Here is a 14,733-nt window from a genome sequence, read left to right on the forward strand (position 1 = left end):
CGGAAGAGTGGAAAGCGCAGGTGAGCACTGCTCATCGAGTTCATATACTTTTGGTCAACACAAGCTTCGGCAGAGCAATCAAAACCAAGGAACCCGCAGGGAAAGGACACTGCCACCTGGAAGAGGCACAATGAAGTTACCCCTGGCTCCTCAGGAGCCTTGCAGGGGTGTGAAGAGCAAGGTCACCGTTACTTTAGCTAGGATTGCATGAAAGCACTACGCAGTGGATTTCTTTCAACCCCCCCTAATATCTTCTCATGGAAAGGGGATTCTAGAGGCTTTCTGCAGCCACAAACCTCTCCTTGTGTATTTTACAACCAAATCCTGTATCTGGATTTAGCTCAGCAAAAACTAACATAATCTTAAAGTCCTGGTGTATGTAGCAAAGCAAAAAAATCTTATTATGGCAGTAAAATCATGGCTGAGGTAAATATATTCAGCATCTCTACTTTCAGACATTTGTAACCTACTGAAAAATACTGTCCTTTGGTCTAAGGATTTCATGTCTTGTCAGTTCAAAAGACTACTTAAAAACAAACAAGCAAATAATGTTTGCCAGTTATTTTTGATCACCTGAAGTGCTCAGATAGGAAAATAAAAGAGAAAGTAAGTGTACGAAACATGGAAGGTCATAACTTCTTATCATTCAGCCTTGACAAGACTTCCCTCTGCAACCAGGGGCTAACTTGGCACATGGATCATGCTAAACCACCTGGGATTCTACACAGAGATTGCCATGGGAAGTCAGCTCTAGCATCAGCTCCCAAAGTTTTCATGATGACATTTTTTCCTACTTATGTTGAAAAAGTTATAAAGGAGGTGTATCGACAGAAACAGAAGCATTTGTTATTTGATGTTATTAAATAGATCTAAATCTGACAAAAATAAATCATTACTTTTAGCAGTGGCCAGTGTTATCATGGACGCAGCAGTTAAATACCAAAGGAGACAAATTCACTTGGATGGTTAATAAAACAATGGATGAAGTCCCACCTGTTTGGGACTTGAAGCCCCGCAGTGAGAAATGGGCTGACTTAATACTATTCCAATTACAAGTGGGAAATGTGTTCATCCTCAGTCAGGTCACTGTGAAGAACACAATTCTGGGTGTTCAAAATATTCCCTCCTCCTGAAACAAGTCACTTTGGGATTAATGCAGTCATGGACTCCACGCCATTTGAAAGGGCCTCTGACCATTTCAATCCATATTCTTAGGACTTTGACCTTCTCTTTGTTGTTGCGTTTTTGTGATACGCTGTACAAATAATTCAGAAAAGCCTCCTGGATGTTTCTTCCTCATCTTTTTTTTTTTGCCCCCCCCTTTTTTTTTTTTTTTTCATTATCATTTCCCCCCCCCCCCCCCCCCCCACCAATATGCTAAGAAATCCCATCACCCCACCTTTGCAGACATGCATGTATGTATATATTCAGGCATTTATTTCCCTTCTCTGATGCATGTGTAGGGTGATCATGCCCCAGTGTATGTTCTGGGTGCTTCACCATTAACAGCTTCACAAGGAACACACTCAGAGTCAGAGCAGATCCCCTCAGAAGTGACTTCAGTGGAGCTGCATGAATTTGCGGAGCTAAGAATCTTCTGCCTAGACTGTGTGTTACACACTCCTTTTGTACAAAAAGGCACAGATTAGCTGTACCGCTTTGTATTTTGTGGTAAAGCCTTCTGGACTGGGGTAGTTTTTTGCTGCATTTCTTAATAACTGTTCTGTGTATTTTCTTTTTAAAAGGGAGATTTAAAAATAGAGTATTAAAAAAAACCAATGGTAACAGTACAGTTACCAGTTACAGATGCTGCAGTTTTAGAAGCAGCTGCTGTAGGTGCTTCTGCTGAGAATATTTGCCAAGTAGAAAAATGTAACAGTTCAGAAGTCAGTTAATACAGATGCACAGACAACATGGAGCAGAGCCTTATATATCAAAATCCAGCTGAACACCTTAATATCTAATGACATTGATGATTCACAAATAGTATGCAAGTGGGTGCTACCACTTTCCAAAACAAAGTCACATCAAACACTCAGCTCTTGCAAGGTAGGGAACGATTGTCTTATTTAAAAACAAAAAAAGGAAAAAGGGAATAAACTGTGAAAAATAAGCTGTGAAAAAAAATACTGAAGGCCCTCTCAAGGTCTGAGCTTTCAGCCTAACTGTTCACATAACATACGCTAACAAATGTTTTGATACTCAAGGACTGTGTATGAGTATATGCTGGATCTTCAATTTAAATGCCTTAACAACATTTAATAACGTTTCATAAATTATTTTCCAATCGCTGGTATGTTCTACCCAAACACAAATAGAAGTATGAGGTAAAGCATCAAGAGCAAAAATATTCTTAATGAATTTTTAAGCCCTTGTTAACAGAAGGTTCATTGGACTTAGCCAAGCAGACAGCAAGAGGCCCAGGAAGTTTCACTGCTGTGAGGCTGCTAAAGACAAGGAAGTGATAAAAGAAATACCTCTCCTTTGGTTTATTGAGAACAAAGCAATAAACTGTTCTTAATTACTGCATTTGAAATCTACTAGAAAAACGTAGATTGGTCCCGTATCTTGTAGTCCATAAATTAAAATAGATGCATGAAGAGCTAACTACAACAACATGCAAGCTTTGCTGTCATTTCAGTGGAAGGAAGTTGATAAAAAGAAAAGCAAGGTAAGGAAAAATACCACGATGAAAAACCAAACGCCCCTTTTCCCCCTCCCAAAGCCCCATGAGAGTCATCCAACTGGATGCTGGTAATTTTGGATAACTGGATCTGATGCAACAAGTTTGTCTGTAGCTTAGCAAAGATAAGCGTGTTGGTATCAACAAATTGGGATGTAAATCATAATACTCATGGGGCGATCATCGCTTTTTTCTCTCTGTTAGGCAGGGCCATAGCAAGCCCCCTGGAAAAAAAGAGTATCAAATTCAAGTGCCCTGGACTTGGTTGGTTTCAGAATAGCCAACTCAGGAGTGCTAAAATCAGGTCCTATAACGCCACTCTCCTCGTCTGCATTCTGAGTGAGGCAACGTGCCACAGGACCCACTTGAAAGTCCCCTTTCAAGTATCGCTGCTTCAGAAGAAGTGAAGTGTTTTGGGCAAACAAAACAGGAGAAAAGCGACAGCCCACCCGGTGATATCAAAGGAACGATACTCCCGCATCCTGCCCTCTGGGGTACATCTGCATTTCCCCACCTGGCCAAAGGGGCAGCCACCCGCACGGTGCCGACTACCTGCCTGCACACCGCAGCTCCGCGGTTTCAGTCTGCAGTACCGTAGTGCATGAAATTAAAGCTTCTGGTCAGCTCCGGATAACCATGACCATCTAGTAGATTTGGCAGCAGTTTTCAGCTCTCCTTCCATTGTGTAATTTCAAGGTCTTGCAAAACACATGTCAGTGTATGTAAGGGAAATTTGGGTTTCAAGGACAAATCTTCCCGACAGCTGAGTATTAAGATGAGATTGACTCATGGGCATAAAGTCTGCCGTGAAAGACAACTTCATTTTTAAATATTTTTTCTCAGTTTTGAGCAGCAAATGGCATAGGGATATGGGACTACTAAGGTTTCTGCTAGTGTTATTTTATTCCTGTTTCTTTTTTTTTTGCAAACTTCCAAATTTTGCTAAGCCATGTCCTTAATTGAATGTTCAGACTAATGTGAGAAATGTATTAAAAATACATAAACAGTAGGATCATCAAACAGAGTATATGCAAAATGGTAGACTTTAGAAATATTCCCTGCTAAAATTTCAACTGTTAAATGTGTTTTGGTAGGCAAAGAAGACTCTGCAGCTTTTTTAAACATGAGGAAATCCAAAAGATTACATCAACTCATGTTACAGACACTGACAGATACAGGCTTTCAAGCAAAACAGCTGTCATTAAAGCTCCTGTGACTGCTTAGAACACATTGCTGCAGTCTCCTAAAAAACAAAACCATGGGGAAAAAAAGAGTACCTTTAATCTATACTTTAGCTTCAGAACAGAGATGCAGCTCCATGTTTCTTCCTTTTCCTACAAATAAACAAAAGCAATATGAACCATTTCTATGCCTGTGGTCATCAGCAAGGGCCAACAAGCCACAATATGGCCTCCAACAAGCATACCCCTCTTAGCAGTGACCGCAATCTCACACATACTTTCCTAGGACTGCAGTTACTGCCATGTGTCCCATACTCATTTTATTTAACATTAAGGTGTTCCAGATATAACATCACTTCCTACCTCCCAAACGTTCACACCACTTGAAATGAAGACTGTGAGCACTGGGTAGGGTGCCTGAAACGGCATCCAGTATCAATACAGCTGCTAAAATGCTGTTGTGTCATTCCTGTCCTCAGGCGCTCATAAAAGCTGTCCCTGCACATCTCCTACGGCAAGAGCAGCCTGCCACAGCCACCAAGGTTTGCGTTGTTCTGTGTGACAACTAGTGCAAATTATTTACTGAGATAATTTGCATGCTCGTATGCCGTCCGTGGCCAACGTGCAGCAGCAGCTGAGATAAGACAGAGCTGCTTAAATCCAAGTGCCGCTCGCAGAAGGGGAGACAAGATGCTTGGGCTCATAGAGGAGAGCGCACACAAGAGCAGCTCTGTGCTGGAGAGGGAGGGAGGGAGGCCAGCATAAGGCATGGCTGGGCTGACTGTTCTATGGGATGCTTCTGTGGGGAGCTGGCAAGACAAGAAAACAGTGGGGTCCAGGACACATATAGAGATGATGAAGGTCACGGAGAACTATCTAGAAGGAAGTGTCACCTCTAAACCAGCCTTTTTGCTGAATTTTTGATTACCCTCATGGCCTGAAGGTGATCAACTTTGTCCAATGTTCATGTCATTATATGGCACAGGAAGGAGGACATAGCTCATGATTTTTATAAGTCTCAGCTCTCAAAAGCATCGTTCAGGCCTGGTGTAATCTATCCCTATGTTAGAATAACAGGGTTGCCAACTTGCATAGTTCCCAACTTTATTTATGGCATAATACCTGCACAGGAATACAGACAAATACATATTAATGCCTTTAAAAGTAGTTTTCACAGGAAATGCAAGACAGATCTAGCTGTACACGTCTTAAACCTTCCCTGTTTGTATCCTGCCCAGAGAATCAGAGTCATTTATTGGGAAGCACATGCCTTTTCTCTTTGCCCACCCCCCAAGGTCAGTATTCTCAAAGCCTTTCTTCTAGTCCTTCCATCTGGCTACTTGGTGAACTCCAGAGGCATTTGCATTGATGGCGCAGGACTTAGCACTAGATCTGTCATATATAGTTAAGCTGCTGCTGGGCTAAGCTCCCTTTTTTATCCCGAGTGGTATTTTCTCTTTGAACTTCAGGAATTTATAGTGTGTTTTATCCGTTCAAGTATCTCTACAAATTCCTCATAGGATCTACAGCACAGGCAGGGCCTTTTTATGACAGAAAGACACAGTAGGTTTCCATGCTTTCCAGTCACTGTAATATAGCCCACTGCTTCACTAAGCCCACTAACATTACATTAATTATTTGGAAGAGAGCTTATGGTAAAGAAGCCATTGTCGTTTGTCCTGATAGTCAAGCACACCATCAAAAGTCTGATTGCCTATAACAAATCAAGAGAGTTTTATAATGCCCTACTACACGCTTTCATGTGTTGAAAGAAAAAAAAATAAAAGCCACAAATTGCACAGGAATAATTATCTTTCTGCTAGCTTGTTTTTAAAAGTAAGATGGCAACATTTAAGTGTAAATGCAAATAGCAATGATAATATGGGGCTCCTAGCATATCAGAAACATAGCATTCCCTGTGGAAATACAGAAGAGCATTACAATGGGACAAGTGAAATATACCCCTCACCAAATATGAAGGTATTCTACCTATTCTTCTACCTAGGAAGGATGACTGGCTAATCCATGGTGCAGAGAAATGTACTAAGTAGCTGCATTGTAAGTTACTAATCTTGTACAACAGTTATTGTTTATCTCTTCTGTGCAAACAAGTTTCACGCAGTTGTCCATAATAATGTCAGTCTTAATATGACTAGATTAAACAGGGGTCAGGAAGGAAAAAATAGCAAAGTGCCTTTTAGGGTAGACTGATGCAGCATTCACGAATGCTGACTGCTTTTAAATCTTCTGTATCTGTCTAGAGAAACAGGGACTACAAAAGTAATACCTCTAATATTACAGTATTTGGCAGTATGTATCACCTTTCTTTGCAGAAGGTTATACAGAGCACGGCATGATGCAGTTCAACTTCCAATGTGCCTATCTGCAGGCTTAAAACATACAGCGACTTACTTTCCTCTTTTCAGTGCCAGCACTTAGTTGAGAACAAATATATTCCTACCTCAGCAGACTCAGTAATAAAAAAGAAATCAGTGTCCTGTCTGTTGGCATAAACATACGGCTTGACCCTGCTACTGCTAACATTGGTCTTCACCCCATAAAGGTCTTCTCGAGGGAGTTCCTCATCTCATCCTCATCCATCATCAAGTCCCATAAGGTCAAATGAGACCCTTTTCCCAAAGAAGCCTTTGCAAGATGAGTCCTGTGCTGTCATGTTAAGAGAAAAGTAACTTAACTGGAGCATGTACTAATTTTCATTAACACAGTACAGTCCTCATCTGATAATCGGGGCGGGGAGGGGAGAGGTCTTCATTTCCTCTCCCTCTATTTTCTACTGGCTTCAGGTTTTTTCCTTCTTCTTTCTTTCTACCCTTCCCTTTTGCCTTGCTTTCCTTCCCCTGTCACATCTCATTTTTCTCTATCCCACTTTTCCCTTTTAACAACCCTCCTCCCTCCATCCTGTTTTTCCTTCACCTTGCCCTCCCCCAGTCCTTTGGAGGACTGCACCTGTGTTTTTGTAATAGTCCCACCAGAAGCAGCTGAATGCAGGTGATAAGAAAACCGATAAAAATCACTTGAGCCTTAAGAGCTATGTTCCCCCTAGCCTGCACAAAGGGGAATGGTAGATGTGGGCTAAGGAGACAGGGATTAAATGAGTCAAAACTTGCAAAATTCCCACACAGGGGATTTAAATTTCTGTAGTTCCCATTAACTAGCACACACCACCATTAAACTGCTTGTTCTGGTTATTATTTAAGAAAGTAAAAAATGAGCAGTGTCACATGGTAAACATGCCTGAAAGACTAAATGAAGAATAAAAAGTCAATAAAAGTGTGTGCACGTCAGGCATTATGCTCAGACCAGAACACACCCTCCCATTTGATATTCAGAATGCACCAGGCCTACTCTTGTCATTTCCATTACGGGAGCAAATACTTGCCTGTGAAACCTACAGGAGTTTTTAATCGTCTTTTGAAATCTGGGCCCTAAGAAATTACCTCATTATTCCCCCTCTTCAAAACAGTCCCTTTGTTGTACTCATTTTGGACGCCTTGCCAGGTAGGTCAGCCCCCACCAAGAGCCTGGTCCCATCCTTACGCCAAAACGTACTCCCTAGGCCTGCTGGCCCATTTAGTGCTGGCTTGCAAAATTTCTCTGTGCACTGTGTGCACTTAGGAAGCCAGCGACCACAGTACTTGATTTGGGACTCACACAGACAGCTGCCATGTCTTCAGGTTAAGTGTAAAGGGATTACATTAGATCTGGTAAATATAATTTCTTTCCAGGATTTGAGAAAAGATTTTTCTTATCCCAACAATTCCTGCTAATCTAACTTAAGGGTCCTAGAAACGTAAAGCTGAATCTCTGCTTTTATACTGAGGGTATCCAGAGCCCATTGCAGATTTTGCCAAAAGTCACCGATCCTTGGTTTGCCCTATCAGCTCAAGGAAAACTGCATCCACAGACCTTCCGGAATTTTAAGAGGAGCCCGAAGCAATTTCCAGCTGGGTGTGCGCTGCTATTCATCCTGCAATCCACTAGTGCTCTCTCCTAGTAAGGAGAGCTGGACCTTCAAGCAAGATACCTGCGTGCCCTGAGACAGCAAGGCCAGGCAATTCTCCAGCATCACATTGATAAGATTAGGGAAATGGGCTCAAGGGAAATGGGTTTAAGGGAAATGGGCTTCTGCAATCAAATCCCTCTGCAGACAAGTTCAAGTCACTTAGCTTTTCTATGTCCCTTCTGTAGAGATACAACTAATGCTTAGCTCTTCGAAAGACTTACAAGTGTTTAATTATCAATTATTATACGGCCTGCATGCATGTGTTAGCTGACTGCCACCCATGGAAGGGGCTTGACATTTACTCGCTAGCTAACTACATACAGAGATTTTGGAAGCTACTACCTGTAGAGAAAGTTTTGTTACATTCTGTGCTGGTAACTGATTTCCATACAACTCTTGCTCTTGCTCGGTGAAGTATTTCATACTCTAAAATGTAATTCAAAATGAAAAGCGTGGCATGCACAGATTTCCACTGGTCTCAAGCTGTACTAGCAAATGTGTTGGTAGAATCTGAGCTGGTAGCAAGCTTCAAGCGGTTTGTAAGGCAATTCACTGCAGCAAAGTGTCATTTTCCACATTCCCAGTTGTAGTAACAAGAGTGCCGGGATTCAGAAGACTAAATAGCCTCCTTTGTTTATTTTATAATCTGCAAAACTGTAAGCAGAGAGCAACAAGGAAAGCACAGATCCTTCCTCTGAGCACTCCGACATGCCCCCTCCCCGTAAGAAGTCTCTCTTCAGGCTCATCACTTCAGTACTCAGCCTTTCGCTTTGGCAACTTCTTTTCAAATTGCAAAGACCCCTATTTATTATGCCTGTACGTACAATTATCTGCATCTACACGTATGCATGTGCTTTGCTGGCTGCCCACATTCAGGCCCATCTGTTAGGCTGGCACGCTGCCCACTGAGAAGTTGGTCGGTCCATTTCACTAAAGCATAACTGTCAAGCCGTGATGGGCTTTGGTGGGCAGCCAAGAGCCCTTCTTTCTCCAGGGAGGCAAGCCTCCCAGCACAACTCAAGTTTGTGTTGCACACCACATGACCACGCTCATTGACACGCATGCCAAAGCAAAGAAGATTTCAAAGAGGAAAGAAAAGAGGAGAGCTGGCTGGTACTTCAGACTGTGATCAAGACCTACTTTGTGGGGTGATTACCGTGGACAATGCTGCTGCGGCTAAGCACAGGCCAACCATCATTTAACTTTAACTCTGGCACCGATCAAGTACAACAGGGCAATTGTGAGAAAACTCAATAGACGTAAATAGCCACTATACGTGGCAATTCTGCGAGGCATAAGGGCATATACAAACGGCCTCCAAAAGGCAGCTCCTTTCACACGTGTGCAGACTTGGTGAGTAACTATAGTTGCCCGGGAACCAGGGGTCAAGATCAGAACAACGTGCATCAGATCTTCAATTCAGCTCAAATCTTTCCAGGAAGATCATACCACCGTCTTGCGCACGCTGCTCCCTCTTACATTTCTGATTAAAGCCGATCTTTACTTTTCTACTTGCACTGTTTCATCTTTATCACTTGAAGACAGAGGTGGGTCATGGTTTAGTTTTGGGTTTTAATCTGTTAATGGTAATAATTACATTCCAGAAAATGTTGCATTATCTTCTACTTTTATTTCTTCCAGTCACCTGTGGACTCAGCCACTCGGAGGCTGCTTTGGGACCACTCGACGTGGCAGTTCCTCCTGGATGGAAGCAGCTCACCCATCCTGCCTGATGCCAAGCGTGGTGCAGACACAGTTCCACCTTCCTGCACGAGCCAAGATGAACAGTTCAATGTGGTCTCACTGTTCAATGGATCTATTCACCCGTAAGTATGACAAGTAAATTCTGGCGCTAAACCAGCAGCTCCTCTGTTCCCCAGGAAGGCCCAAGGGCAAAATTATATCAGGCTTTTATTTAAACCAACATGGTCAGACTTCACTATAGAGGAGTTTTACCAGTTAAACGAGCCCCCACTCACACCCGCTGTGTGAGGAGTCGGCTATCAGGAGGAAGTTCCGGCTGAACTTTTGAAAAGGTGCAGATAACGCTGAAAGATTTCCTTTCCCTTGTTAATTTTCATCGTGTCAGAAAAATCTTATGTTATGATTCTTACATCACAAAACAGTTTATAGAAGTCGCTGTCACATCACATTTTAATTGCTGTTAGCTCTTTAGACAACAAAGCCAAGGCAGAGCTTGTCAGCGCCAAGAGAAAAGAAAATCAAGTGTGCTTCTGAAGTTTGAATTTCATTTTAAGCAAAATAAGCAGAGGCATCCAGACCACTACATGAGGAAATTCCACATGAATCTGCTACTTCATTTTTGTAGATCTCCACCCCTGGCTCTTCTGACATCTCTTCCAACTAAGAAGATTAAAAAAGCCCAAATCATTTGAGATATTGCGTTGCTTCTTGGCACCAATCTGGTAGAGGATTTAACTGAAAAGAGCCTTTATTTTTGTACTTTGTACATTATAGGATGGAATTCTGTTAAGTTGTAATCTCTTTTGAACAATTATAAAAATCTATGTATTTCTCTTTACAGGTTGTTCTGGTTATACAGAGCATCCTTATACAAATGCAGCCTCTGTACAATAAAAAATACAGCTCAGGATTTCCCTCTGGGTCCTTGTGGCATATGCACAGGTATGTGAACTGTCAGTGGTACTTCTCACTTAATCAGTATAAATATAGTGGTTACAGGAGGAGAAGATGACATCACACGTTTAATGGTAAAGGTTTTGCTTACACAGGAACAGCATAAAATAATTATACTCCCTGGCAGCAGTTGTTGATATGTAGTATAGTCCTGATCTCTTTCTCTCTTCACTGCGAGGAAGAAAATACAGCAGGACTCATTTATGTTATCGTAAATGAGAGAAGGATTTAGCCCCATACATTTCAGTCCCAGCTATCTTAAGTAGCAGGGCAAAACCCTGGCTCTACTGAAGTCAACAGCAAACTGCTATTGATTTCCAGGGGACATCATACCACCTCGCGACATCATGGTGTTCCCAAGTCTATGGTAACTAAATCCAAACAAGAGGTATTTGACAGCTTTTCTTAGATCTCCATCTCTCTAGAGTTGAGATGGGTTTCTCTGGAGATTTCCAGTTCTGGTATCACTTTCTTCATCAGTGCAACTAGTCTCAGGTTTGTTGATCTCCACACCAGGACACAAAGACCACTGAAATTTCCAAGTTCTTGCAAGTGGCTTGGCATGTTGCCTCAGTTGCTGAGTACTCCTAAACCCTCCCTGCATTGATTTCTCCACATGTGACATTCTAGATATCTATACATCTAGAGAATACAATAGGTGTATCTAACTTAAAAACAAATAAAACATTTACGCTTTAATTGGAATTGGTACGATTTAGACCTAAATTGGCACATCTTTCCTGCATGTTTTCCAATGTGTCTTCATTGTAAGTTTCCCAATTTAAGGCAATGTGAGAAGACAGCAGCTTTTTTTGCAAGACCATCAACACACACACCCCACCCCAAAACCAGTGCTAATGTCCATGGTGATCACAAAATGGTAACTAGCTACATTCACGAGGTTTAAAAATACACAGATCAATAATGTTCTGCTACACCTTTCAAATACAAATGTCATGTATTTTTTTCCAAACACAGTCCCTCTAGTAGCTTTTGTAATCAAGTAGGAAAGGGAGCCCTTGCATTACAGTCTTCCAGGCCCCACACACAATTGCTCCCCTGCCCCCCGTTTTCAGCGAAAGTATCATTCTTGTGCTGTTTGTGTAAGTGGACAGAATTTCGAGCATCTGCTCCCAAATGATTATAAATCAAGGAACTTTCATGCTCCGTTACCTTGCGAAGATGGTGTTATTAATGATCGCTATTCAAGGAAGTTCAGAATAAGTGTCTAAGTGAAGACATCTCGGATGTAAGGCTTTGTTTGGTTTCTGAAAACAGCTGAGTGAGCAGTCTTCACTGTCACTGTTTAACATATTTCTGAGGCTACCACCTCTAAGAAATTTCAATTATTTTCATTAGCTTAGCAATAACATCAGCTTCCTCTGGAATCAGAAACAATACTGTCATTCCACAGCAACACCCATAGAAGTCATTTAGCTTAGACAAATACCGGGGCCTATGAAGATGCAACACTGCTCTTACTCCTCTACTCTTTATCTGGTTTCAGAAGTCTGAAAAAGCTGGCACAAATCTACAACGCAGAAAGTGAAAATGTAAGCATTAGGTCATACTACTACTGGATTTGAAACAATGCAAGAAATGAATGCGTATGGCCTGGCAGACCTGATTTGCTCGGCAAGTTAATACACCATGATTTCCCACGTGATCCTTTCATTTCAATAGAAGCAGGACCAACTCTGCAAAGAAAGGGCATCCCAGAGTCAGAGGACTGATCAAGTGAGCTTTTCGCCTGCTAATTACTTGCCTAGGTGCACAATGAATGCAACGCACCCGTGCGTGAATACCACATAATACCAAATTTAAAGATAAGAGGTCTGACTCATCACTCCATTGCACCAGTTTTGTGCCTACAGGGCTCCATGTTCTTCCATGGTGACTCAGTCCCAAGACTCCCCTCTCTCCAGGAAAAACATGACAAGTCATGCAGTACATGTCAGGCTCACCCATCAACTATAATCCCCATTTGCATGGCAAAACTAATTGGAATGTAACATTCCATACCACTTACATTTTGCTGTTATGCCTAGAGATAGGACCATATATAATTAACGTAAAGAGCAGCAGTTTAAAGCACAGTCATTAGAATTAACCCTGTGACACCTGGCAACACACTTAAGGAGCCCTGTTTAAGAAAACAGTCCTTGCCGAATGTTAATAGTGTGGATATGTGCACGCTAAGATTAACAGCACAGAATTAAGGAGAAGCAGATTAGTCACTGGAACAAAAAGTTTCTCTAGAACAGTTCTCATTCCAAGATTGCTGCCTTCACTTTCCTAACCCAAAGCTGCTGAAACAAGAAACTTTTTGGACAACTGTAAGATAGGCATTGACTATTTCTTCTGAAAGGACATTCTGTGTTTATGACAGCTATTTTTGGCTTTCAGCTATACAAGTATAAAACACCATGAGGCCAGCTTTCTTGTCACAGTTTCATATCACTATATATTCATTGATTTCAGTACAATTATATCTGATTATTTGCCTGGCATGGAAGTTAGACAGATCGGTGCTGACCCTTATAGGCAATTCTGAATAGACTTACGCTGGGCAAAATGGATAGGAGGAGATAATCTATTCTACAGTCTCTGACAGTGTACAACCGTAGAAATGAAGGAAATCATTAATAAAGGACTAAACCTTAAGAAGCAAAACAAAACAAGAAAACCCATCCTTCACCTTCCTCTAAACCTTAATAGATTGCTATCCAGCACCTTACCATCATGTACTTTGTGCTTTTTTCTGTTTTTCAGTTGTGGGATCAGTAGGTTACCGGAGCATGCAGAGATCACAGACACACGTTTGTTTTCAGGATTGGGTCCTGAGGTACTTCCCAGAGAGAGCTGAATCTACCGTGGTTGAGCCTGCACAGTTTAGCCATCCCGGACATTGCTGTACACAGCCAGTAACACACCGAAAACTGCTTGTGGAAATGATTACACGCCATTGGGGAGCCACATATACTGAGTATCACATGCAGGAATTATCCACTTGCCTGTGAACACAGTGTGCACACGTATGTAATTTTGTATTTACTACTACCACTGCAAGACCATAGCAGCTCATTCTGATTACAGTTATATCTCATTGAGAGGTCAAGTCAGGAGCTGGTATTATACGTGTGACTTTTTATAGGAAGGAAAGATTTATTTTCAGGCATTCAGTTCTTTGAATTTTAACTTTGTCTTGTGATAAAGAAAAAATAAAATCCACATAAAACCACAAAAACATTTAGTGCATTAAATACCGACTTTGAATAAATACAGGAACTTGACTGGTGACTGCAACAGGAGGGTGAAACCCAAAAATGTGTCAGTAGGATCATTCTCTTTTGAGGAGCAGTATAAAGACATGAACTTAAAATTCCCATCGCATTGGCTTTTATCTCATGCTCACTTACCCTTTGACAACCAGAAACCAGCACGATTTAAAAATCTAGCACTTGCTACTCCCTGGTTGCCATCATTTTATTAGCGAATAGGTGTCCAGTCATGTGTGTGTCTCACCATTCACAGGTGTGTCTCTACAACCTGGCGTTCAGGTAGAAGTTACGGAAACAGCTCCATAGCTATGATAGGGTTAAGCCACAGAATCCGTGCCTTTACCCCCCATTATTATTAACTACTTCTATATCCCAACAACAAGGGGAAGAGCAGAGGTACAGCGTTCAGAAGTGAACAGTAAGTTACAAAACTTCAAGCATGACACAATATATTGAAAGTCTACAAGCACCAAGTTTGTGATACTGCTTCTTACTTGGTGAACCTCTCATTTTGACATCTCCTGGGTCACCAGTAACTATCAACAATTATCAAACAACACTGATTCCCACCAATGTTTAAAGTACTACCTACATCACCCATGCTGGGAAGCGGATCCAGTGAATAGGTACCAGATTCAGCTGACCACCGCAGTTCACCAGCAATATTTAATTTTAGGTGGTGCCTACTCTTCAGCACGGGAGTGTAGTACAAGCTAGTTTGGCTGCAACGACTAAGATTTTCACCGCCAATTACCAAAGTTTGCCAACGAGCCGGTGAACGCACAGGTTAAAGGCAGTGCTGCTGCGTTATGGGGCGCCGTCCTTTCGTCCCTTTTACCTGAGCTGACCGTAAGACGTCGACAGCAGCCGGGCACACACACACACACACACACACACACACACACA

General features: G+C 41.9%; 1 protein-coding gene across 1 annotated transcript in view; it reads right to left on the reverse strand.

Moving 5' to 3' along the window:
• DTNA (dystrobrevin, alpha) overlaps nt 1-3,998 on the reverse strand; it is a 223,721-nt gene extending 219,723 nt beyond the window's left edge. The window contains exon 1 of the mRNA XM_009331409.1: nt 3,961-3,998. The gene's annotated coding sequence lies outside the window, so the exon portion shown is untranslated. The remainder of the gene's footprint in view (nt 1-3,960) is intronic.
• Between the last annotated feature and the right edge of the window lie 10,735 nt (nt 3,999-14,733).

The sequence above is a fragment of the Pygoscelis adeliae genome, unplaced genomic scaffold, assembly GCF_000699105.1.
Source record: "Pygoscelis adeliae isolate BGI_AS28 unplaced genomic scaffold, ASM69910v1 Scaffold108, whole genome shotgun sequence".
Classification (NCBI taxonomy): Eukaryota; Metazoa; Chordata; class Aves; order Sphenisciformes; family Spheniscidae; genus Pygoscelis; species Pygoscelis adeliae.